Genomic DNA, 26,833 nt, shown 5'->3' with positions numbered 1-26,833 from the left:
ATGCTCTCCAGCCCCATATCTGGACTCATGAGGGACCAGGTAACTCAGATGCCACCCAGAGCCTGGTCCTACAGAGAATTCCTCTGTTCATTCCCAGCAGTCCCTCTGCCCTTAATACTGAAACCGCACTAACTCTGTCTGTGTCCTGCTGTCCACGGAAAATGGGGGGCCCACTGCACTCAGGGTGTCCCCATTCTGACACAGTCTCTGGTCCTGCAGGGTATTCCTTGGGTGGCCCTTTTGCCACCATGATGCCACAGGTATGGTTTTTAGGAGTAAGCTCTGGGATCAGACCTGGCTGGGGTCTGGTGGCCTATCTGGTTAAGGATCTGGTGTTGTCACTGCTGTGGCTCAGGATCCCTGGCCCAGGAACTTCTGTGTGTTGTTTTGGGTGTGGCAAAAGAAAAAATAAAAAATCTGGTTGGGTTCCAGCTCTCCACTTACTGATACAAAGACGTTTCACTGTTCTGATCCCTGGTCCCCTCCTCCACAGGAAAACTCTGAGAATCCCCACTGTGTAGGGTTGTTACCAGGATGAAATGAGATAATAATTGACATAAAATGCCTTGCTGAGAGCCTGGAATACATGAGGTGCTCAATAAATGTTTGTTAACTGAATGAATGAATGACCACCTCCTTCTAACAGGACAGAAGCACCATCCTCCAGAGCCTTTCTGGGTCCGTGCAAGTCAGCTTAGGAGGCAACAGTCCCTCCTGTGGCATGTGACCCTGCAGTGGCCCCACTGAGGACCAGCAGTGCCCATGATGTGCTCTGGGACAGTCACGAACTTGGCATAGCTATGAGGCTGAAACTCAGCTATGCAATCTCCCCAAAGCCTCCACCCACCTCCTGCCCCCTTTTAAAGTCAAGATGCCAGGAAAGGAGGTCACAGTCAGGAAAGGGGAGGACCCCAAAAAGAGACAGCGATACTGAGTTCCCTTAGTTGGCGTGAAACTCAGCAACGACAACAGCTCGGTGCACGGTGCCAAGAAGGCATTCCAATTGCCTGAATTCGTGTGGTCAAGCAGAGGCGGGGCCTCCAGCTGGCTGTGGACGATCCCCTTATGTAAAGTGTCCTGGCTGGAGAATCAGTCCCAGGGAGAGTTGCAAATACCAGGATGCTTCCATTTCCTTGCTTGAACTCAAATGTATTCTGCTAAATTCAGGAACAGCAACCCCGCTCCAGGCAGCATCCTGATAGCGACCCCCAGCCTGCCCATGGCTATGACCCGACCCTGCATCAGGAGCATCCTCGAGTGACCTGTGGAAAGAGACAGGCCTGGGAAGGCAGGATCCAGGGCTCTCCTCCCTACTTACAGCCAGCACACGGAACAGGCGCTCCGAAACGCTAGAAGGGGGTCGGGGCGGGGGGTGGGGGGGGTGAACGCGTGCATGGACACCTGTGTATTCCCTCCCAAGGCTGGGTCTCTGCCAGGTTCATCTGCTGTTGTGGCTCAGCGAGTTAAGAACCCAACTAGTATGCACAAGGATGCAGGTTCGATCCCTGGCCTCACTCGGTGGGTTAAAGGATCTGGTGTCACACGAGCTGCAGTGTAGGTCAGACGCAGCCTGGAGCTGGCGTTGCTGTGGCTGTGACATAGGCCAGCAGCTGGAGTTCCCATTCAACCCCTAGCCAAGGAATTTCCACGGGCCACAGGTGAGGCCCTGAAAAGAAAAAGAAAGGAACAAAAGGATCTGACCGAGAGCCTGTGGCCAAGGTCTCGGTCAGAGGACAGCGACACGGTTCCCCTTCACATTAGGATGCAAACCAGGCAGTGAGCGACAAAGGCCACGTCTTCCGCAGAAGTGCCGTGAAGGTTAGAAAGGAGGTCTCCAGGCCCCGCTGTCTCATCCTGGGGACCCGCAGCATTCGGGGGAAGGCAGAAAGGCCAGTCTTTACCTCTCTGGATCCACCTAACAATATCTCTTCAGCATTCCACAGATATTTATGGAGCACCACTGTATGCCAGGCACCATGGAAGGTTTTGGAGATTTGCCTCCTGCCCTCCTGAAGTCCATGGTCCCACAGGGAGCAGATGGTAAGCAATCACCGGGATCCACGCACGGTTACAAACCAGGATAAGCACCACAGGGTGAGGGGACATCCCAGGGCTTCACTGACACGCACGCAGAGGATCAAACATTCCGACTCAACCCTCCAAGGACGGATGCTGGTCCCCTGCGCTCCACGTGGTCACCTGAGGACCTGCCCTCCACTGTAATTGCACAGAGCAAGGGGACACAAGCCCTGACAATGGCCCCGTTAATTTAGCCAGAAGCTCTGCCTCTGTGTGGCCTTGGCCAAGTCGCACAACTGCTCCGGCCCCCAAGGGCCCTCCCACCTCCCAACGGATGTTGGTATTTTAAACCAAACCCAAGGAATATGGGATGTTGTGGGCGCTTTTTTCCTCTTTGGCTTTTTTTGGAAGGAGGCAGGATTGGGTTTCAAGTTTTCCATCCCATCTTTACACAATTACGGTTTTACTGCTCCATCTAAGGCAGTGGTTCTCAACAGGGGGCGAATGTGTCATCGTCATCCCCGTCCCCCACCCCCCCACCCCCACCAGGGACATTTGGCAGCGTGAGGAGACATCTGGGTTGTCACAACCCGAGAGTGGCGGACACTAGTGGCATCTACAGGGTAGAGGCCAGGGATGCTCTGTACATCCTACTGGGCACAGCCCCGCCCCCACAACAGAGACTTATCCGGCTCAAGTGTCGACAGTACTGAGGCAGAAAACCCCTGGTCTCCGGTCATCTGGTCAAGTCCTTTGAGGATCTAGAGCAGATACTGGCCTGTTACTGCAGGGTCGTGTTACTGTTATTAGACACAGGGACACGGAGACCAAAGTCATTGCCACTGGTTTCCATGGCAGGTAATACCAGGCTCCAAGTCTCTAAAGAAACTGCGTTATGCTCTGGTTATTTATTTTTGTAGGTCTCCCCACCAGACCGGGGGCAGAGACCACGACCTACTTGTCCCTGTGCCTCCACCACCTGGCATGGCATCTGGAAGACAGGAAGTGGGCAGCAAGGGCCAGAAGGAAGGAGAGGACGGACTGCAGCCTCTTCAAAGCAGGGGCCACATCTTCAGCCTCCCCCAGCCTCAGCACCCAGCACGGTTCCTGGCACCTAGCCGCTGTCTTCTGAGTTCATGAATAAACAACCAGACCCTGAGGCCTCCAGGGCCAAGGGCGAAGCACCCCCCCTCCCCCGGACCCCTGAGCCGAGCCTAGGGCACCACTCAACCCTCTATAATTATCCATGAAGCATCTCCAGTCTGCTGGGCTCCTCCCCAGGTGCCGGGCTGGGGCAATGGTCAGCGAGACAGACCTGGCCCCTGGTCCTTAGAGCTCAGTCAGGCAGGGGAAGGCGACTGGCACGGGCACCAAGCATAAACAGCAGGCTGTGCTTCTGCGGGGGACACCTGGGGGCCTCTGGGAGCTCCTGGGAGTGGCCCTGAACTTAGGTGGAGGGGGGGATGTCAGTTAAGGCTCCTTGAAACAGTGACAACAGCATAAATAGTTCATCCTGCAAGGCCTGGGGCACGGGAGCAGCAGAGAAAGGGAGGGAGGGAGACAGGATGCTTCCAGTGGGAGTCAGGGCCCCGGTGCTGCCCTGGCTCGTCTGTCGCCAGCCACCTGGCCCAGGTACTCACTCGTCCACGAAAGCAGCACCGAGTGGGTGGCATCCAGGCCCAGGCACTGGGCGCGGGAAAAAAAGGCAAACAGCTCCTTGAGTTGCCCAGTGCCACCAAGGAATGAGGGCCAAAACCAGCATCATAGCATCAAACGCTTATCAATTGCTTCCTAAGTGCCCGGAGCCGTTCCAAGCCCTTTACTCCTGTAATTACTTTCATCTTTATGATAACTCTAAGAGACGAACTATCACCCTCCCATTTTTTCAGATTAGGAACCAGAGCACAGAGAAGGTGAAAATTGCTCAAAGTCACACAGTAATATATGGAGGAACTAGGATTTGGATCCCGGGCCATCTGGCTGCAGAGCTGTGCCTTGAACCCCTACAGTGTTTGTACCTCCAAACCTCACCCACAGGCCAGCCACCAGCCCCTGGGTATTGCCTGAGAAATGCCCAGGTGAGCAGGTGGAACCATGAGGTGGGGGGGAAGCACATCAGGAGGAGAACTTGGGGGACGAGCAAAGTGCTCCGACCCAGGGGTCCCCAGCGAGGGTTCCAGCTATGCAGCCCCCTCCCAGAGCAGCCAAATGCAGACACATCAAGTCTCACTGGGCATCCTTGTCCAGAACCACCTGGAGGCCCAGGGCAGGCATGTTACTGCGACCACCAGGGACTCACACACACCGAGCCAGCCACCACCCTGGAGCAGGCACCCAGGCAGGCTCAGCTCGAGATTCAGGTCCCACTGTGCCACCCATGTGCCAGCCTCTGCCTGAGCCAACACCCTCCCCTCTGCATGTCTGATGCCGGGACAAGCCTGGAAGGACCCCCTTAGGGCTGGGAGTTTCTAACCTGGCTCCTTTAAGGATGCCGGCGGATCAGAGCAGGCTGGAGGATCTGCTGCAATTAGCAGTACTGGCCCTGCCACTGTTTCTGAGTCAAGCATTCTGTCTTTTCCCACAATCAGTCACTCTCAGAAGAAAGGGATCTTTGAGAAGCTGAAATCCAACCTGTCAGCCAACAGATGGGTGGGTCAGAGCACAGGCTTTGTTGCTTTTTTTGGCCACACCCGTGGCATATGGAAGTTCCAGGGCTAGGGATCTAAACCGGGCTACAGCTGCAACCTATGCCACAACTGCGGCAAGGCCAGATCCTTAACCCATTGCACGGGCCGGCAATCAAACCCGAGCCACTGCAGAGACACTGCCTGATCCTTAACCCACTGTGCCACACTGGGAACTCCCAGAGCACAAGCTTTGAAATCAGGCAGCCCTGACTCCAAACCCTAACCCCACAACCTAGCAAATGTGTTACTTGACCTCCATGGGCCTCGGTTTACTCATCTGCAAGCTGGGTGTAATGACATCCCTGAGACCCAGTTAGTATACATACTCATTCATTCATTCATTCATTTAATCCAGGTTTATTAAGCACCCCTGTGAGCCAAGGACTGTTCTAGGTGCTTGGAATAGATCAGTGGACAGAAAAGAAAAGGCCTCCCTGCCTGATGGAGCTTACTGAGCCCAGGCCCGTGCCCGGTGCAGCATGGCTACTCCACGGATGCCCCACCTCCACCCAAGCCTGAGTCATGGCCCCACATCAGATTCTCACATTTGAACTGCTCCTTTGGCAGAAGACTCACATTAGAAAGTGAGCCTCTGAGGTTTCTCGGAACAAGGCTCCTCCCTCCTGCACGGGACCCCTGTCAGCCAGCCCGCATCCCCATGTCAATCACGCCCTCGTTAGGATGCGTTCCAGGCTGCCACTGGCCCTCTCGTTAGTTCAACAAATGCTTCTTGGGTGCCACCACGTACCAGGGGTGGCCCACCCTGGGATGACATCTGGGTTGCATCTCCTCCTGGTCAAGGTCAGGGCACACATGTGGACATGGCAGCCTCAGTTCACCCACAGGGACATTGACCCACATCGCCAGCGTGCATGGAAAATCAAGGCCACCCCTCCAGAAGTAGGTCCTGGGCTTGCCCGCTAACACGTGTGAAATCAAAGCGACAGGAATTCACATGAAATCCCGGCTACTGTTCCCACTCGCTGGGACTCACACTATGATTTCCGAGATTCTAGTAAAACCAGGAGCTGGAGTTCCTGCTGTGGCGCAGCAGAAACAAACCTGACTGATATCCATGAGGATGTGAGTTCAATCCCTGGCCTTGCTCAGTGGGTTAAGGATCCGGTGTTGTCGTGAGATATGATGTAGGTCACAGATGCAGCTCGGATTCCGAGTTGCTGTGGCTGTGGTGTAGGCCGGCAGGTGCAGTTCAACCCCTAGCCTGGGAACTTCCATATGCCATGGCTGTGGCCCTAAAAAGAGAAAGAAAAAAAACAGGAGCCATGTGTGCAGCTTCACCTGTGCCTCAGCGTGGAAAGCCTGGCCCCTATGTGACACTCAGGCACTAGTGAAGCACCGTGGCTGCGTCTGCTGGCCGCTCTGAAGTGTCTAGCACTGTGCCTGGCATCTAACAGGCGTTCAATCAATGTGGGTTGGATTGAACTGAGTCAGGAAATGGAGGCTCAGGAGTTCCCGTTGCGGCTCAGCAGTAACAAACCCAATGTCATGGTCAGAAGTAACGAACCCAACTAGTATCCAGGAGGATGTGGGTTCGATCCCTGGCCTGGCTCAGTGGGTTAAGGACCTGGCATTGCCATGAGCTATGTACGGTGTAGGTGGCAGAAGCGGCTCAGATCCTGCGGTTGCTATGGCTGTGGTGTAGGCTGGCAGCTGCACCTCTGATTCAAACCCTAGCCTGGGAACCTCTATATGCTGCACCTGCAGCCCCAAAAAGCAAAAAGAAAAAGAAAATGGAGGCTCAGAGAAGCAAAGTGACCGGCCCAAGGTCACACGCGGGAGAGGGGCAGTAAGCCCCACACCCAGGTCTGCATGGCTCCGATGCCCCTGCTCGGCCTCACTTTGAACTTCTCCAGGTTGGAGCAGCTGCGGTCCAACAGCCGCCTAGCCAGGAGCCCTCCCAGCACAGGCTTCCTGGGCAGAAGCCACTGCCCCTCCAGGCCCCCAAAAAGAAGAGGTGAGCACTGCATGAGACCTTATTAGGGAAAAGTAAAGAAAGGAACGCCAAAGTGCCCTGGCGGGCGCCTGCAAAATGTTCCTAGGCAGGCCAGAGAGGCCAACAGCCCAGGGGCCCACCCCAGGCGGCTGATGGAACAGCAGCAGGACCCAGCCTCAGGCTAGCGGTCAGGCTGGTTCTGCCACCAACTCCCACCAAACGCTGGAAAAATCACTTCTTCACCCAGGCTTCTTCAGATTCTCCGGGTCTGATTTTCCAGGGGTCTGGGCTGCCACTGCCCACAGGGACGGGGGTAGGAAGGACCAGGTAAGAGCCAACATCTCCTTCTCTCCCAGATCGAGCTTAGCCCATATCCCACCCGCCCCGCTGCAGCGCTGACGCTCCATCCTGCCCCATCCCCAGCTGCCTGCAGGACCGCTGCACGTGGCTCCTGGGCTGCTGGCATCACCAGGAAGCGGTCTTCGCTTGCCTTTCAGACTGCTGGTCCCTTTCAGCCTTAGAAGACTATCCCCAAGCACCTGCTTTACGCCAGGAGCTTTGCGAACACCGTGTCCCTTCCTCCTCGGGATGCCCGATGAAGTATGAGTTATAATTCCCGTCTTTCCTGTCATAATTCAGTTCCTTTCATGGCTCAGTGGTTAACGAACCAGACTAGGATCCAAGAGGATATGGGTTCGATCCCTGGCCACCCTCAGTGGTTTAAGGATCCAACTTTGCCGAGAGCTGTGGTATGGGTCACAGATGCAGCTCGGATCCCACGTTGCTGTTGTGCTGTGGCTGGGGTGCAAGCCAGTAGCTGCAGCTCCAATTCGACCCCTAGCCTGGGAACTTCCATACACCGCGGGCAAAGCCCTAAAAAAAAACAAAAAAAAATCCTGTCTTTCAGAGGGAGCTGCCGAGGCTGAGCCAGACAGAGACACCTGCCCAGGATCACGCAGCTAGCAAGAGCCAGAATGCAATCACAGGTCCTGAAGCCCCAAATCTGTGTTCTCGTTTCCCCCTTTTTTTTTTTTTTTCGGCTTTTTAGGGCTGCCCTTGTCGCATGTAGAAGTTCCTGGGCTAGGGGTTGAATGGGAACTGCAGCTGCAGGCCTACACCACAGGCACAGCAACGCCAGATCTGAGCCACATCTGCAACCTACACTGCAGGTTGTGGCAACACCAGATCCTTAACCCACCAAGCGAGCCAGGGATCAAACCCGCATCCTCATGGATGCTGAGCCTCAACGGGAACTCTTGTGTTCTCATTCTTCCTCGTATGTCAGCTCCCAGAGGACAGGACCTGTGGCTGGGCCCTGTACCGCCTTCAAGAGGAGGCCTATTTGATTGGCCAGGTGGTTACTCCCAAAACCCTGCCCAGGCCCTAGGAGAGCTTTGTGTGTTGCAGACAGGATAACCTCCCTGAGATTCTGCCCACAGCATCACTGCACTCAGGTGCTGTGGGCCTGGTCCTGCCTGCCAGGGACCCCATGCCATCCTGTCCCCACTTTGCAAAAGAGGAGGAGCCAGAGAGCAAACCTCAGCATGCGTGACACACGCAGCATGCTGGCATGCCCCTGGCAGCAGCAAGGAGACAGCGGGCTGGGGAGGGGGGAGGATTTGCAGGGAGACCCTCCCGGGTCCAACCCCAACTTCCCCCCACTAGCTGCATAAACCGAAGCAGACCTCCTGCACTCTCTAGGCCTTGGTGTCCTCCTCACCGGGCAGTGATGGCAGTAAAGGCAGTCACGTGGACAGAGCAAGTGCCCTTTCTTCCCCCCGGAAGGCGCCTGCCCTGCCTGGCCACCAGCTGGGGCGGGAGGCTCAGAACCTGGCAGTCCCACAGGCAGCCAGCACCAACAGGTCTACATCGGGGCTACATCTCTGGAGTTAATATTTACCTGCTTATGACCCAGATCTCCTGGGGCATCGGGCATGCCCGAGTCGCTCAGCCCTGGGAATGCAACCCCAGCGGGAACAGGAGGTGGGAGAGGCAGCGTGCTGAGTCCAGAGCCCCCACGGACCAGTACGACCCTCGCCCGCAGCACCCAGCCCTCTGTCATGTGACATCCCATCTTCACAGGATCCCAGAAACAAGCAAAGGCTTGTGAAGGGGGAGCTGGGACCAACAGACGTGACCCTGAGCCCAGAGTCTGAGGGCTGTGGAGGTCGTTGTCCACACCGCCCTCACCAGATGGAGATTGAACTCTGCTGGTTAAGACCCAAGTTTTCAGGAGTTCCCGTTGTGGCTCAACAGTAGCGAACCCCACTAGTATCCATGAGGATGTGGATTCGATCCCGGGTCCCGCTCAATGGGTTAAAGATCCATGGGCTGTGGTGAAGATCGCAGAAGCAGCTCGATCTGGTGTTACCGCGGGTGTGGTGTAGGCTCTGATTCGACCCCTAGCCTGGAACTTCCATATGCCGCCGGTGCAGCCCTAAAAAAATAAAAGACCCAAGTTTTCAGACCTCAGTAATACGCCCAGGACAGAGAAGGATCCCCCAGACTCCGTGCTCCTCCCAGAAATCCCTTGGGGCATCAGCCCCCCACTTCACAGATGAGAAACCTGAGTCCAGAGCCGGGCTCAGCTTGCCAAGGTCTCTGTAATTAGTGAGAGGGAGAGGTGGGATTCGAACCAGGCCTTCTGGCTGCAAGCACCCCAGCCTGACCGCCTCCAAAGCGCCACACTTCAGCTCACCTTTACCAGCTGCTCACCAGCGCCAGGCCCTGCTCTAAATGCCCCTCACATGACAACTGTCTTCATTCCAGGCACCGGATGAGGGAGAGGGTGGCATTTATTCCACTGGACACACAGCAGCCAAGGGGCGGAAGTGAGAATCAGAACCAGGCTGATTCCAGAAGCTCTTAGCTACCCTGCGTCTTCTCAGAGCCTATGGCACCCAATCTCCCCACCCGCCAACCAAGGCTGAGCCCCTAGACTGCAGGAGAACCCCAGACCTGGGAAGGAGTGGTGGCTCAACGAGGTTTCACAGCTCGGATCCGCTTACACAAGGAGAGGAGTGAAGGCCGAGGAGGCCGAAGAAGGGGAGAGCAGGGGGGCCCCCTCGGTCCTCGCTATGCCCCCCCTTCCCCAGCCCAGGGAGCTGCACCCTGTCCAGGGCCCACCGAGCCACAGGCTTCTCAGCACAGCCCACAAGCCCATCCCTTCTGCCTGCATTTCCCCATTTCACCGGCAGCAAATGTTTGCTGAGCACCTACTGTGCGCCAGGCATCATGGATAAATGACCATGGGAAACAAGAGACGGAACCTGAGCTTCAGGAGCAGAGGAGCCCCCACCTGCCCCAGCAGCGAGGACCCGCCTTCCCCAGTGAAAGGCCCTGCCTTGGCCTGGAAGCCGTGCCCCACCTCATCTGCCTGGGACCCTCCCGCCTACATTTTTCTTTCTTTTTAGGGCCGCACCTGCAGCATATGGAAGTTCCCAGGCTAGGGGTCAAATCGGAGCTACAGCTGCCAGCTGTAGCTCCAAGCTACAGCCACAGCAATGTGGGATCCGAGCTGCGTCTGAGAGCTACACCACAGCTCACGACAACACTGGATCCTTAACCCACTGAGCGAGGCCAGGGATCGAACCTGGATACTAGCTGGCTTTGCTTCTGCTGTGCCACAACGGGAACTCCCCACCTACACCATGAGACTTAACACAAGCCAACTTCGGGGAAATATCACAGGATGTCCCCAAGGAGAGCCAGCCACTCGCCCCTCTGAGCAACTAACACTCTGGGTTGGAACTGCTTGCTTTGTTTTCCGACTCCCCCACCCTCCTGAGTTCCTTGAGGGCAGGGATGCTGCCCTCATGTCTGTCTCTCTAGTACCCAGGGCAAGGTCCTCAGCACATGGGAGAGATTCAAGAGTAATGGGTGGATGGGTGGATGGATGGATGGGTGGATGGATTCATGGATATGTGTACAGGTGAATGGATGGGTGGGTGGATTAATAAAAGAATAAGTGAATGGGAGTTCCCGTTGTGGCACAGTGGAAATGAATCCAACTAGTATCCATGAGGATGTGGGTTCAATTCCTGGCCTCCTTCGGTGGGTTAAGGATCCAGTGTTGCCATGAGCTGTGGTGTAGTTCGCTTCAGCTCCAATTCAACCCTTAGCCTGGGAACTTCCATATGCTGCAGCTGCGGCCCTAAAAAAGCACAAAGAAAAAAAAAGTGAATGAAAAAAATGACAGGAGTCCATAAGCAGTGAGCAGACGTCACTGGGCTCAGACCCCTACTGCAACCTGGAATTTACTAAGCTCAGCTACGCAGGAGGCCCGGCTTTGCCCCGTATTTAGTCTGGCCCAACCACTCTCCATCCCGTGTTTCCCCAACCTGGCTAAGAACCCTATGTGATCACTGTCTGTCTCCTTCACCAGCTGTAGCATAGGTGACATAAAGTCCGAGACTGTGTCTGGCCTAACAGTGACGTCCTCAGTGCCTTCCCCGGACCTAGACCACTGCAGGAACAAATGACAAACCAATGAACAAAAGACCCAGGGAGCTTCTTAAACCTGGAGCTTTCTGGTCCCAGCCAAGATCTGCTGGTTTAGAATCCCTAAGAGTAAGCCTCAAGAATTCCTATTTTGGAGTTCCCATCATGGCTCAGTGCTTAACAAACCCGACTAGTATCCATGAGGACGTGGGTTCCATCCCTGGCCTCGATCAGTGGGTTAAGGATCCAGCGTTGCCATGAGCTGTGGTGTAGGTTGCAGATGCAGCTTGGATCTGGCGTTGCTGTGGCTGTGGTGTAGGCCGGAAGCTGCAGCTCCCATTCAACCCCTAGCCTGGGAACTTCCACATGCTGTGGGTGCAGCCCTAAAAAGACAAAAAAAAAAGAAAGAAAGAAAGAAAGAAAGAAAGAAAAGCTATCTTCCTGGTGAGCACACCGTTCCATTACATGCAAAGCAGCCAACTCAGTGTCTGGCACACAGTGGTGCTCAATCAATGCTTAAATCATAAGCTAACCGTAGGGCTCTCTGAATTGTTTTCTCAATTCATTCTGTCTCTTATCCCAGTGACAGAGGAAGGGAAACAGAACACAGAGGCAAACTCCCAGAAACCTGAAATCCTACACTTGCGGATTATTAGAATTGGTAGAGACCCCAGAATCTCTACCAGCCCATTTTGTAGAAGAAGAAACTGAGGCTTCGGGTGAAGTTAGGGGCAGGATGAAATAGCGCCCAAGCTCTCCTGACTGGTTTGAGGAGGAGGCGGGGTTAGAACCGGTCCGGTGTTCTTCCCGAGACGCTGAGGGCATGACAGAGTGGAGGCTGGTGTCCCCAGGATGCTAGGATTCTTGTCCAGAGTTGGCTGTAAGGTAATGCTCGAGGGGCCTAGGCCCACCGGGGGCTCCAGGGCTTTGTGATCAAAGGGGTTAGACTAGATTGGGGTGCCCCAAAGCAGGGTGAACACAAAGCTGGAGCCCCAGAAAATTCTATCAGGTGATTTCCTGAAGAAGTTTGAGAGGGACCAGAGGGGTTTCAAGGGAAGGCTCCAGAGTCAGCTGGATCAGGGTTCAAGTTCTACCACTTACGAACTGTGTGACTTTGGGCAACTTACTTAACCCCCTCTGCTGCCCCGTCTGTAAAATGAAGATAATAACCCTCCATACCCACAGGACTGCCCCGAAGAACGGAAGGAAGATAACCCATGGAGCCTGGCACAGCCGAGGCCCTCAGCAAACATGGGTTATTTTTTTCAGTCTCTTAGGAGCATAATTACTAGCAGCCCTGTCTCACAGATGAGGTAACCGAGACCCCAGAGAGGCAAGACCCCTGCCTGGAGTAACAGGGCTCACGTGGAGCAGGGCCCCCGCCCCTCCCAGCCCCAAGAGTGAGGCCTCCACCTGGCATCCATCAAATACAGCCGCCCCCCCCCCCCAGCACGGACCGCCTCCCTCCCTGGCCTCATGTGACCTGGCCCTGCCCCAGAGAGTTTTCCAATCACACTCCGGGGAGGAGGCCAATTCCCTGGGAAACTGCTCAAACATGGGGCCCTGGCGCCTGGGAAGGCTGGCTCCTCCCTCCCAGAGGCACCACCCTTTCTCTGAGATGATAAGAGAGCCACATCTAAAGGCACAAGGGGACCTGCAGATGGTGACATTCAACGGGAGCCTCCCACAAGCCCCTCCCTGAAGTCACTCTCCACCTACTTCCATCCTTGACACTCTGGTTGTGTCACTCGGAACCAGCCTGAGCCCAGACACCGTGATATGCTGTGTGACCTCAGCAAGTCACTTAACCTCTCTGAGTCTCGGGAACCTCTTTAGAAAAGAGAAACGTGCAAAGTTTGGGAAGCACGAAGGAAGCAGCCGAGTTCACAGAATGACCTAGAAGCTGGCCTGGAACAGCCCCAAAACGTCTCCCTGATGTCCCCGTCCCTTTCCACCAGGACGAAAAGTCCTAGCCATGCTGCTCACGTCCCTCCCCAGCAAGAGACACTCGAAAGGCTCTCCATGGTCAAGATAAAGTGTATGCTCCTAGCACAGAGCTCTCAAGTAGCAACGCCGCTGCACCCTCCTGACCAGCCAAGGCCCTAGCATGTGCTCAGCCCCAGCCTCTGAACACGCCTGGACCCGTCCCTCTCCCGGAACCAACTCTGCCTCTGGGCTGCTCTGCTCAGCACCCCCTGGGAAGCTTCTCTGAGCCCCTAGGCCTGGGTCGGGCACGATCCCCCCTCTGTCGGTTACCCGTCTGTCCCCCCAAAGACAGAGAGCCACCGTTTCACTCATCTCTAGCTCCCAGCCCAGTGCCCTGTTCCCAGTAGGCGCCCAATAAAAATATGTTGGGAGGAGAGGAACGGGAGGACCAGCAAGTGAAAACAAATTAACTCATTCGGGAGCTCCGGCATCCTCCCCCGTACACCGGGCATGTCGTGGGAGAAGCCCGCTGGCTCCCAACTCGCCCCACTTCTGTAGCTGCAGCACTCAGTTAGCGTAAGGACTTGCTGAGCTAAACCTCTCGGAGCGCTCAGCTCAGTGCCTGCCACAGGGTGGTGAGTTCCGAAGCTCCCGTCGTGGCTCAGCAAAAACGAATCTGACTAGCATCCATGAGGACACAGGTTCAATCCCTGGCCTCACTCAGTGGTTTAAGGATCCTCTGTGGCCATGAGCTACGGTGTAGGTCGCAGACATGGCTCAGGCCCCACATTGCTGTGGCTGTGGTGTAGACAGGCAGCTACAGCTCCAATTTGACTCCTAGCCTGGGAACCTCCATATGCTGCAGGTATGGCCCTAAAAAGACAAAAAAAAAAGGTGAGTTCCTTGCACTTGACCTCTGGGGAAGAAATGTGGGAGGTGGACGAGAAATGGGGTGCTGAGCTTCTGCTACAAGGACTGAATTCCCTGGACACCACCCTCCCAGCTGGCTCAGATGCTGCCCCCAGCTGCCAGCACAGGTTTCAAGCCCTGGCAGCCCAGTGCCCTGGAGAACGTGAGTCCCGCAGAGTCAGGAAACGAAGGCTCAGCCCCACTGTGCCATCTCAGACCAACCACCAACCTCTCTGATCCCTTCCCTCTACACCAAGGCAGCTTGTGGGGACCCAGCAATCTCCACCTGTTCCTTTAGTGGCTGCAGAAGGACCTCTGCCAGGCTGGGCAGTCTTGGTGGGCCCTTACCCCACCCTCCCCTGGTCAAGGTTTCATTGAGAAACATGAGACCGTCCCCAACATCCCCTCATGTATAATCTAAATCCACCCCACCTTCTCCCATTTCCTAAGAGCATCCCTGCTCCCATCAAAGGTCAACGCCTCACCCCGCCAGCCCCGCACCATCGCATTGGGTACCACCCTGTCTCCTTCGCCTAAAGATCTGATCCCATAGCTGTCCCCGTGTGTCTTGTTCCCTCTGGGGGCAGTCCTGGACACCAGCAAAAGCCACTCTCCTGGGTGCTCCCTCTTCCCCTCCAGCAGAGGCATCTCTTCCTAACTCCCCTTCACTCAGCCAACATCTCAGTGCTGTCCACACACACCCTCTCTCCTTGTTCCCCCCTGTCCCACAGCCACACCCACTTCGGATTCCAGCCCCATCATCTTCCAAAAATGTAAATTCTTTATTTCAAAGCCAGAGAAAACAGGAGTAAGAACCTGACCAGTGTCCATGAGGATGCAGGTTCAATCCCTGGCCTCGCCCAGTGGGTTAAGTATCCAGTGCTGCCGTGAGCTGTGGTGTAGGTTGCAGACACGGATCAGATCTAGCGTTGCTGTGGTTGTGGTAGAGACTGGCAGCTGCAGCTCTGATTCAACCCCTAGCCTGGGAACTTCCATATGCTGAGGGTGTAGCCCTAAAAAAAAAAAAAAAAAAAAAAAAAGCTTTTCTTCAGAGAGGCCCCCCGACCACCTCAAGCTGACAAATTTGCACCACTACCCCCCATGTACACCCCCTCCTTTCCCAACAACCCCCTCCTCCAGTTCCCATCACATTACATTAGGTTGTTTCCTTTGCAGGACTAATTACATAACATGCAGTTACTTTATTCACTCATTTGATTTGTCTGGGTTTGTTTCTGTTTGGGGGGGGGTTGGCAACACCCACAGCAGGTGGAAGTTCCTGGGCCAGGTCCTGTACCGGAAACACAGCAGGAACCCAAGGTGCTGCAGTGACAATGCCAGATCCTCAACCTGCTGCACCACAAGAGAACTCCCTAATTTGTCTGGCTTTTGTCTCCTCCATCATCACATAAGATCCCCAAGGGGCAAGGCTCTGCCCAAGTGGCCTGCTCACTGTTGTAACAACCGCCAACACTGCCAAGCTCTGACATGGACCAGGCACTTTCCCCATTTTCCCCTAACTGAGATACAGAGGGGCCAACTCAGTTGCCCAGGTCCAGCAGAGAAAGAAAGAGGCCCCACAGGAAGCAGGATCCCCCACACCCCCTTCATGCCCTGCACAGACCCCGCCCTTTGTGGGCCCTAAATAACTACCCTGCCTGATGCACAAGGGAATCGCCGCATCAATGACCGTCACAGACCACAATATTGAGAGAGGTCGTCTTCAGGTGCTGCCAGAAAGGGGGAATTTCCATTTTCTTCTCCCGGTATTTGCCAAGTTTTCTTCAATGGTCACATAACACATGCATAATTTAAAGTAAAAATAAACCCTTATTTGCAAAGACGTCCAAAGGTTTGGGGTAATGCCTGGGTTCAGGAATATTTTTCTTCAATTTCCAGAGACTATTATTCCTCTACTTCATTTAAACCATTGTTTTTCTAGGGAAATTGAATAAAAAGCCCGCATTTTTAAAGCTCGCTCCAAGTCTGCCCACTTCAAACAATGAAGAGGGCAGTGATGGGAGCTGGTTCCCGCCTCACGCCTTGCCGCCTTGCGTGCTAATGGCTGGAACTCAGGGATGCATACCAATAATCAGGCTGCTGCTGGGAGGGGCAGCTGGGCAGAGGCGGGGGGGGGGGGGGGGCACTGTCCAGGCTCTAACCAAGACGGGGGCACAACCTGCACTTCTGGCCAAGTGACCCATCGGCCGCCCCTAGTTCCCACAGCATGCAGGCCCTGCTGCCAGGGGCCATCAAAGGCACAGCCAGGCCAGACCCTGGAAGGGGTGGCACCGCGCCAGGACAAAGACACGAGGTTGAGAGCTGGGGCTTGGGGACAAACAGAACGTTAACCCACGGGGCTTCTGCTCCTCACAGCCTCGTGGCTCTGGGCAGGCAAGACAACTTCCCTGAGCTGCAAAACAGAGCTGACAAACAGCCCACTTCTCAGGACAGACGGCTGAAGACTAAACAAGCTCCCTTGAGCCCCGCCCACCAAGGTGCCCACCACCCTGTCCCTACCATCCCTCTGAGCTACGGCTATCAGCACTCTCCATAAACACGGGCCATTATTATCAGCTCTTCCCAGACAGCAGCCCTGGGGGCCCATCTGGGCTCCAAGTTCTGTTCTAGGTCTTGACCCGATGGCACAGGGTGATGAACCAGCCACATGGGTGCAAAAACACACGTCCACTCCAACAAAGAATGGCTGAGTGTGTGGAGATTCCAGACATGTGGCGAATCCTCTCTCCCTCCCTCTGCAGAAGGAAGAAAGGGGGATATGGTAGAAAGAGCTCAGGGCCCACGGGGCTTGGATTCTGCCACTTCCCCTGGGGCCTTGGGAAAGTCACTCATTTCTCTCTCTCTCTCCCTTTTTTTTTTTTTTTTTTTTTTTGGCTGTGCCCATGGCATAAAAACTTTCTGGGCTAGCGATCAAACCCATGCCCCAGCTGTGATAATGCTGGATTATTTAACTGCTAGGCCACCAGGAAACTCCACTTTAAGACTCAGTTTCTTCATCCTAGGATGGGATAATGGCACCCACCGGCAGGATCAGTGTGGGAATTAAATGAATCAATGCATGAAAAATGTCATGTACAGGCATTACAGTATAAACGTGAGTTGTGTTTAGACAACTAAGCTCCTGATTACCTGCCTAAAGGAAGGGTAGACATAGCAGAGGTAATCAAAGACCCCGGATAACCTAAATAACAGTTACCTTTTTTTTTTAAGTGACTTTTATTTTTATTTTTATTTATTTTGTCTTTTTAGGGCCATACCTGCTGCATATGGAGGTTCCCAGACTAGAGGTTGAATCAGAGCTGTAGCTGCCAGCCTACACCACAGCCACAGCAACACCAGATCCTTCACCCACTGAGTGAGGCCAGGGATTGAGCCTGCATCCTCATGGATACTAGTCAGGTTCATTTCCACTGAGCCACAATGGGAACTCCACCTTTTTTTAAATTTTTGGCCATGCTTAGAAGTTCCCAGACCAGGGACTGAATCTGAGCCACAGCTGTGACATGAGCCACAAGCTGTGGCAATACTAGATCCCTAACCAACAGTGCCAGGCCAGGGATCAACCCCACACCTGTGCAGCAACCTGAGTCACTGCAGGCAGATTCTTAACCCACTGTGCCACAGCAGGAACTCCTAAATAACAGTTACTTTTATCTTTGGCTTTTCTTGTATTCTTGAGGGTAGAGAGAGGGCAACAGACCCACCTTCCCAATTCTGTATTTTTTTGGACTGATATTAAAATGAAAATCTTTTTTAAGAATCCACCAGCCACAGCTGCTGGGGCTAGAGCATCAGCAGGCTTGGAGGAAAACAAGAAACACTGAGAAAACATCAAGATCTGCAGGGGGAGGGGTGATCCACAGAACACAATGCCCTGGGCACGAGAGGCCTAGCAGGTCCCCCTGCAGGTACCCAGACGATGCTGTGTGCTCTGATTTGAGAAAGGTTCAGGACTTGCCCTGTTCTGTCACAAGCCCTGCAGGCTCCTGGTTCACCTGACACCTGAGCCAGACTGAACTTCTAAGAGCTCATGCCTCTGAGCCTTTGCATGAGCTGTTCCTTCTACTCGGCTCCTTTCCTGCTCCCCACCCATTCTTCTGCTGTAGTCTGCACACACCTCCACTGTATGTCACTGTGCACGTGCCCCTCTCCCAACCAGGGCTCTCAGACTGTACAAGAGCTACAGCCTGTCCATTCAACAGTCTGACTTTACTCTGTCCCTGAATCCATGTGGACGGGTCCTGCCTACCACTGCCTAAGCCACCCCCCCACAGCTCTCACCACCCGTGTCCTGGCCATCTCACCTTCCCTGCCCCGAGCTATCAGACCTGTCCACGGTCTTTCCTCAGGCACCATAGCCGCTTTGCCTCCCAAACACCCGGGTCATCTCGAGTGTAGTTATTCCATCAATGGCAGGGCAGGCTCTCAATTAACTGGAATTGATCCTCATCCAGGTCCCCTCTCCTTGGTGCGCGGGAATACAACAACACAGCTTCTGGAGTGGAGCGCTCATTAGAGGGCCACTTATAACCCTACCATCATAGCAGACCAAGCCCAGCCGCTGCCACACTCTCGAGGACCCTGAACCAGCCCTTGGGTATTGTCCCATCCAAATGCAAGCTCTGGGGGAGGGGGAGGGAGTGGGATTCAGAAGGAGATTGGGGTTGGAAGATGCAAACTCTTCTATTTAGAGTGGATAAGCAATGAGGTCCTGCTGCACAGCACAGGGAACTATGTCCAATCTCTTGGGACAGAACACGATGGACGAAAGTACGAGAAAAAGAATGTATATACGTATATATGTATGACTGGGTCACCATGCCGACAGCAGAAATTGACACAATACTGAAATCAACTATACGCTAATAAAAATAAAACAAAATAGGAGTTCTCGTCGTGGCTCAACAGTAATGAACCTGACTAGTATCCATTAGGACGCGGATCTGATCCCTGGCTTTGCTTAGTGTGTTAAAGGATCCAGCATTGCTGCGAGCTGTGGTGTAGGTTGCAGATGTGACTCAGATCTCACGTTGCTGTGGCTGTGGCACAGGCCGGCAGCTGCAGCTGCAATTCGACCCCTAGCCTGGGAACTTCCTTATGCCTCTGGTGCGGCCCTAAAAAAACAACAACAACAACAACAAAGAAAATGAAACAAAAAATAAATAACATAGCATAAAAAGAAGGCATGCTCCAGGGAGGGGCTGTGCCCAGGTCACTCACTGCTGGGTCCCATATGTACTGGTAAATGTTTAACAACTGGTTCTTGAGGTTTAGGGAGGGTGTGTGGGGGGGACACTGATTCAGTGATTTCCAATATCTATGGTGTAAATACTCTCTACTCTCGCTGTGGCCCATTTCAAGCTACAAGGTGACACTGCTGAACAAAGTGCTGGCAAGCGATGGGCAGCAGCACACACCTTACGTGCGTTACAGACTGTCCTTGACTTAGAAAGGTTCACTTACGAGATTTTTCAACTTTATGATGGTGCAATTTTTCAACGTTATGAAGGTGTGAAAGCAATACACATTCAGTGGAAGCCGTACTTGGCATTTTGAATTTGGATCTTTTCCTGGGCCAGTACAACGCTCTCTCGCAATGCTGGGCAGGGCAGCAAGCCGCAGCTCCCAGCCAGCCCCGGGATCACGAGGGTAAACAGCAGATACACTTACAACCCAGACAGCCACTCTGTTTTTCACGTTCAGTACAGTACTCAATAAACTGCATGAGATATTCAACACTGCACTATACAAGAGACTTTGTGTTAGATGATTTTGCCCAACCAGAGGCGAATGGGAGTGTTCTCAGTACATTTAAGGTGGACGAAGCTGAGCTATGATGCTTGACAGGTTAGGTGTATTAAATATAAAACGTAGGCTATTTTCAACTTATTATTCCCAACTTTCAACTTACAATAGTTTATCAGAATCTACTGTAAGAGAAAGAAGTGATATATATGCACACACACACACACACACAAAACACAAATCACCGCGAACACATAAGTAATAGTGAAAACACAGTGAAATAATAGGGAACCACCATCTTTTGAATACTTATTACCCTTGTTTGGAGGATAATTTATTTAACTGTAAATTTATATACTACAGCCAGTTGAAACACTATAAACTTACAATTTAACAGCAGTCTTGCAAAATTCCTAAAATTTAACAATCAGCTCTCATGCTTTGGTACAAACTGACCCCAGCACACCACTGCCCAGGGCCAGGCACAGGCTGGGGAAGGACAGGTCACTCCTGGAAGCTCTAGCAGACAAAGACCCCAGAGGAAGGTGACGCTAAGGCCCTCCCCTGAGGCAAAGAGAGACCAAGGAACCCTTCAGGGACACATGGCAAGAAATGAGCTGAGACCCAGGCAGCACAGTAGAGCAGAAAGAGGACCTTGGCCTGATGAGTCTGATTCTCTTTCTGGGACTTGAGGTCAAGGACAGAAGATGAAAATCCAAAGACGCTAAAGACAAGTTTGCAGAGGCAGCAAGGACTAGGCGGTCAGGCAGACCCAGGCCTGAGACCCTCGCTGCCTGGGACCTTAGACAGTCATGTGCTGTGCTTTATCTTCCTCATCTGTAAAGTGGGTATGAGCCTATCTTCACTGCCTAATTATCAGGGCTGCTGCAGAAACAGAGAGATAGTGAACACTGAAAGGGCAGCAGAAATCTAAGGTACTACGACCATAATGTGTATATACAGTACAGATCACCCACTTTGTCTTTCCAAAACTTAAACCTAAGAAGATTATATTCTCTCCACTCTGCTCCTTCCCACTGTTTAAGAGATCATCTAAGAGCTAGCCCAGCATCCGGCACATACCAGATTCCAGAAAGATCTGTTAAGTTACCGTTAATCTGTTAATTTTTTAATTGAATTTTTTGTTTGTTTAGGGCCTCACCCAAGGCATATGGAAGTTCCCAGGCTAGGGGTCGAATGGGAGCCACAGCTGCCAGCCTACAGCACAGCCACAGCAACACCAGATCCTAGCCGCATCTGCCACCTACAGCACAGCTCACAGCAACACCAGATACGAGCTACATCTGTGACCCACACTACAGCTCACAGCAACACCAGATCCTTAACCCACTGAGCAAGGCCAGGGACTGAACCCTCATCCTCACAGACACTAGGTCGGGTTCTTAACCCACTAAACCACAACGGGAACTCGTACAGTAACAGTAGGCCTTTCTCTTAAAATTAATGTGTACCTGGGCCCCGAGGAGTCCATCAAGTTTCCCTCCTTCCCAGCCTCCGCCAAAGCTAAACTGTGAAAGAGCACAATTTAAGAACCACTAGTTCTTAGACATCCACATAATCAGCAACGATGTACTGAGTACCTACTATGTGTCAGGCACTGCTCTAGGCTGGTGATCAGGACAGGCATGGTCCCTGCTGTCAAAGGCTTGTAGCCCTCTGGGAGGGGCAAAAAGCCACCCAGACCATAGCGAGGGCTCTCTGAGCATCACGAACAGAAATTCTTGAGCCAGCCTGGCTGCCCAGAGAGGAGAAGATCCCTGAGTGAGAAGCAAAGAAGGAAAGGATGGGATGAGCTTTCTGGAGAAAGGGAACAGCCAGGGCAAAGGTGCAAGAGAAACAGAAGGCAAATGTGATAGAGCAGAGACAGACTAGGGCACAACCCAAGGCCTCACAAGCCATAAGAAGGGGTCCCGGCTTCACTCTGAGAAGCTTCAACCCTCAGGCACGGGGACCATCGCCTTCCTTTCCAGTTTATGTCCCCAAGGCCTGGACACTGTGGGGCCCAGTGCTGAGTGGACAGAGGGATGGATGGATGCTGCTGACAATGTTAACAAGATTGCACAACCTGTCCGCTCTCCCCAGCATCCGAGGAGCAGCAGATGGGGCTTCGGCAGGCGGGGTGTGACTTCCCCTGATTGAAGCCTTCTGGAAGGCCAAGGACTTTGAGGCAGTATCTCAGCTCCGAAGCCAGTGGGAAGTGGGGCCCACCCCCACCACCCCCTGCTGTGGCCCAAGGCAAGGCCTCAGGCTCTCGAGGCTAAAGGAAGATTCCCAAACCCTGCCCTGGAACCCCAGCCTGGGAGAGAGAAACAGAACTAGCCCACACTCTCAGACATCAGGCCTGGCCTCTCAGAGAGCACCTTGCAGGCCCAGGAGGCTGGGCCTCATCTGCACAGGGCCCACCCGGACACACTCTTCCATCTCAAGGAGTGGCCAGGCCTGCCCGGGCTCTGTGGCCACGGCCTTCCAGCCAACCCGGCCAGCCTCTCCTCCCACACTCTTCTCCTCCAGGAGGCTGCCTCTGGGCCAGGGGCCAGGGGCCAGGGTGGGAGAGGCTGCCCTGGAACAGAAATGAGAGGAGTATCTCCTGACTTCACATAACCCCAGGGACCCTCAGGTCAGTGCAGGGGGAGGTGAACCACAGTGACAGCAGGACTTGAAGGCCGGTGAAGCAAATGGAAAGTGAAGCCCAGGGTGGGGGTAGTGATTCCCAAACTGTTCCTATGGCAACCTGCTGAGGACACACAGGGACACACACACACACATACACACACACACACACACACACACACACACACGCACACACGCTGATGCACAAAGGCCAGGCAGGAGTCATGCCGAGGGATGGGACACCCGAGGGACACAGAGACTCTCATGGGGGGAGGGGACACACACACTAGTGATACAATCACTCCAATGACACAGAGAGACGACTTCGGCTCTGGGACTCTGCCCCCCAGAGACACCGATACACAGCCGCGCACGGAGGAGCCAAGGGTTCCGGGGAGACACGGGCTCCGGGAGTCTCCCTCGCAGAATCGGGGCACACAAGGATCCCGCAGAAGCAGGGGCCAGGACCCCACGCGCGATCGGGACCCTGGACTCGGTGACACTCTCACAGGGACGCCCGCGGCCCCGGAGAGACCCGGAGCCCCACCGACGCCCCGGCGGCGTCTCGGGAGCCCGCGGAGCCCCCAGCCCGGCGCCCCCCGGCCCCGCCCCGCGCCCCCCGCGCCCCGCGGGCCGCACTCACCGGCTCCAGCCGCTCGGCCGCGCCTTTGTTGTCCGCGCCGCTCACAAAGGCGCCGGCGGCCGCCCCGCGCCTCAGCTGCCCCGGCGGCCGCGGGCGCCCATGGCCGGGCCGGCCCAGCCCCGCGCCCCAGCCGCCCGGCCCGCTGCCCGGCCCGCCGCCGCCGCCGCCGCCGCCCGAGCCAATGGCCGCGCCGCGCGCCGCCCGCGAGGTCACGGCCCGGCCGGGAGTGCGCCCGTCGCCGCCGCTGCCGCTGCCGCTGCCGCCGCCGCCGACGCCGAGCGGCCTGGTCCAGCCGCCGCGCACTGCGCGCCGCGGCGCCGCCCCCGCCCGCCCGGCCGGCGGCCCGGCCGCCTCGCCGCGGCTGAAGTCACCGCTTAACCCCTGGTGGCCGGGCCGCTGCCGCCGCGCCCCGCGACCCCCGGGAGGCCGGGGGCTCCCGCCCACCGCCCGCCGCAGCCCGAAGGCTCCGATCCCTCCCGCCCCCCGGGTCACGCCGACCCAGCCTCTGGCTGCACGGGTGGGGAAACTGTCACCCGCAGGGGAGGGTCACAAGAGACCCCCGCACACACTCCTTCCCGCCTCGGATCCCCTCTCCCTCCCTCCATTCTCCCATCAGAGGCTCCCCCACACCACCACGCTTCCCCAGTCTCCCCGGAAAGGCCCCCAGCCCTAACCCTCACTTCCAAGAGTTCGCCCAAGGCTTCCCCAGAAGGCTGAGGGATGGGCCCCGACCCAGTCTCAGCCGCAAGGGGTCCTCCAGACCCTCCTGCGGCCTTTAGATCAGCCTCGCACCCTGGCTTCCCTTAGGCAGCCTTGAACCCTGGCGTCCTTTAGGAACCTCAGGAAGCACCATCCTGGAGGCTGCAGGCATTGAGGGCTTTGGACTAGCAACCCCTCTGCCATGCAGCTCCACTTTCCAGATGAAGACAGAAGCTCAGAGCTATAACTTGTCAAAGCTCACCCAGCAAGGAAATGGTAGACAGAACCCAGATCCTAGCACTCCCCTCTCTCTCAGCTCCCAAGCTGCCAAACTCCCCAGTGACTCCCTCTCAGAATTCCAAAGAGGAAATTGCAGATATGATGCAATTAATTATACTTATCAGGTCATTAATTAAGATTACCCCTGTTGTTATAAAACACTGCCCTGCTACCTCTCGATTTGCAAAGAAATTCACACTCAGGCTTATCAGCAATTACTCCTGGGTTGATAATTATGAGCTCTGCAGCCTCCAAAGGGCACAGGTGTATGTGGGCTGACGTCTGTGTCGGCCTGTGTTCATTGATTCAAACAGCCAGCAAAAACGTGTTTTAACTACTCCCTATTGGTCAGGCAGCAGCCTAAAGGGCTAAGAATGAAACAAGGAACTACACGAACCCTGGCCCTGCCCCCTTGGCTATCCTAGGCTAGGAGGAGACACGGATAACAGGCCACTACAGTGCAGCGAGACAAGCCACGCCAGTCCGCGCTCTCTGAAATCATCTTACTCATTGATTGGTTTGCTTGTTTATTGTCCATCTCCTCACGAGAACATAAGCTCCATAGAGCCTGTCCTAAGAGTTGTTCATAGAGTCATCCTAACCCTGGGGGCGAGGGCAACACTGGGCTCATAGTGTGTGGCCAGTAAATCTTTGCTGAGCCCTCCCTAGGTTCCAGACATCATTCTAGGCACGCAGGAGACACCAGTGAACAAAACAGACAAGGCCCCTGCCCTGCTGGAGCTTCAGTTCCAGGGACGAATAAATGATGGCTGTGACAACGACAGAGAGGAAAGTTGCTGAAATGCCAGAAAAATAGCAAGAACATCTTCGGATGTCTATCGAGTGACCTCAGGGCTCATGGTATTAAGCCTTGGACCAGAACTTAGATGTTCATGTCCTGCTGGCCCAGACAGAGCCAAATACAACTCCCTGGACCCGCATTTGCAACCTTTCAGACCTACTCCAACTCCTTCTCTATCTTGTTTCTCTTCTGGGCCTGAGCCCCCCTGAGTCCACCAGTCTGAATGCCTGCCACCTCTTCAATGGCACTAAGGCTTACCCTCCCTTCAGGAACTATCAGAAGGCCCAGGAATTCCCGTTATGGCTCAGCGTGTTAAGAATCCAACATAGTGTCCATGAGGATGCAGGGTCCATCCCTGGCCTCGATCTGTGGGCTAAGGATCCGGCCTTGCCACAAGCTGTCGTGTAGGTCTCAGGTATGGCTCGGATCCAGCGTTGCTGTGGCTGTGGTGTAGGCCAACAGCCACAGCTTCGATTCGACCCCTAGCTGGGGAACTTACATATGCCTCAGGTTCGGCCCTAAGAAAAAAAAAAAGAAAGGCCCAGAATCCCTAGGAAGCCTCCCCACATGATCTTTGTTCCCCAACCACCTCTCCTCTGAGCTCTATAGCACTCATGCTTTGGTTAGCTACATTTGTTAGCTGATTCTGGGCATGTACTGACTTGAAGCATCAGCTTAAGGGCAGCTATACCCAGGCTTGAGGGCAGAGGTCATACCTCAGGCCCCCATGGTGCCCCCAGACCCCAGCCCAAGTGAACACCCTCAAACCCTGACTAATAGAACCCTCTGGATTCACGGTTGCAATCTACCAGCTTGTGGAACAACTAGAGCATGCAGAAGCATTTTCTTTTGCCCACAGTGGTTTTGTTATTATTGTTAATTAGTTACCAACATTTAACAGTTGGAAGATTTCCCATCAATAGCCAGACTGCTGGCTTCTCTTTAAAAAATCTGAAGATCTGCCAGTGCCAGGCCCCCCTGGCCATACTCTGTAGGCCCCAAGGAACAGTGGCCCCTTAACAGTGTTCTTCCACCAGCCACCATCCTTCCCAGCCCTGACACCCATTTGAACTTGTGGTCCCTCCTCTAAATTAGTGTTTTCATTTCATTTTCCCTCCACATTCTACTTTTACAAAAAAAAAGAAAAATCACAAAACACGTAGTCGAGGATAAGTGAACCTGCAGCCCTCACCTTCCAGGCCAGGCCAGGCCAGGACCCCGCCCAGGCCAGTTCTCCTGCAGGCTTGCTCTGTCACCATCTTGCTCTCCTGGCACACACACCCTCTTTCTCATGCCTGCCCAGCCTCACATTCTCAGCTCCACGGCATGAATGAATGTACAAAGTATTTCTTTCACTGGGCCTTTCACCCGCGGCATATGGCAATTCCCAGACTAGGGATCTAATCGAAGCTACAGCTGCCAGCCTACAGCACAGCTCACAGCAACGCTGGATCCTTAACCCACTGATAGAGGCCAGGGATCAAACCCTCATCCTCATGGATACTAGTTGGATTCTTAACCCACGAAGCCACAACAGAAACCCTTCATGGGGCCTTTGCCTATGCTGTCCCCTTTTGCCGTTACTGCTCCTTCCCCTCCGACACCGTGGCTTTTCGAAGCTCTCCACACAGACATCACCTTCTCAAAGATTTGTTCTCTAGAGCCCCAAGACTGGGCTCCCAGGCTCCCTACGGTCCCTCCTCTGTGCACCCATCCTACCGTGTTATGTGTCATAGTTCCCCCATGGCTTTTCCCAGACTGCGTGAGTCCTCAGGGGCTGGGATTCTGCTGTCTGGTTCAGGCTGGAATCCCCAACACCTGGGACAGAGCCGGATGGAGCATAAGCACGAGATAAATATTTGCTAAATAGATGAGCAAATGGGTTTCAATAGCCATGAAAGGAACAAAAAGGATTTCTGGGAACGTTTCCATGTCCCAGAACATTCAATTAACCAGAATGTCCCCCTCACTGAGCATTCTGGCCATGCGGGATTTGTTGTGCAAGCACAATCATGAATGACACATCTGGATGGAACTGGGACACTGTCCTCGCTTGTCTCCACTGCTGACCTGGGAAG

General features: G+C 54.5%; 1 protein-coding gene across 6 annotated transcripts in view; it reads right to left on the bottom strand.

The window, feature by feature from the left end:
• Window positions 1–26,833, bottom strand: part of ARHGEF10L (Rho guanine nucleotide exchange factor 10 like) — a 165,099-nt gene that overhangs the window by 122,347 nt on the left and 15,919 nt on the right. For 2 of the 6 annotated variants that reach the window (XM_021095431.1, XM_021095451.1), the window contains exon 1: window positions 22,976–23,088. The exons of 3 other annotated variants lie outside the window; for them this stretch is intronic. The gene's annotated coding sequence lies outside the window, so the exon portion shown is untranslated. Of the gene's footprint in view, window positions 1–22,975; window positions 23,097–26,833 lie in introns of those variants that run through there. One more of the 6 variants, XM_021095446.1, reaches the window with a different exon arrangement.

The sequence above is a fragment of the Sus scrofa genome, chromosome 6 (assembly GCF_000003025.6).
Source record: "Sus scrofa isolate TJ Tabasco breed Duroc chromosome 6, Sscrofa11.1, whole genome shotgun sequence".
In the NCBI taxonomy this organism is placed as follows: Eukaryota; Metazoa; Chordata; class Mammalia; order Artiodactyla; family Suidae; genus Sus; species Sus scrofa.
This window is presented reverse-complemented; position numbering and strand designations above follow the sequence as displayed.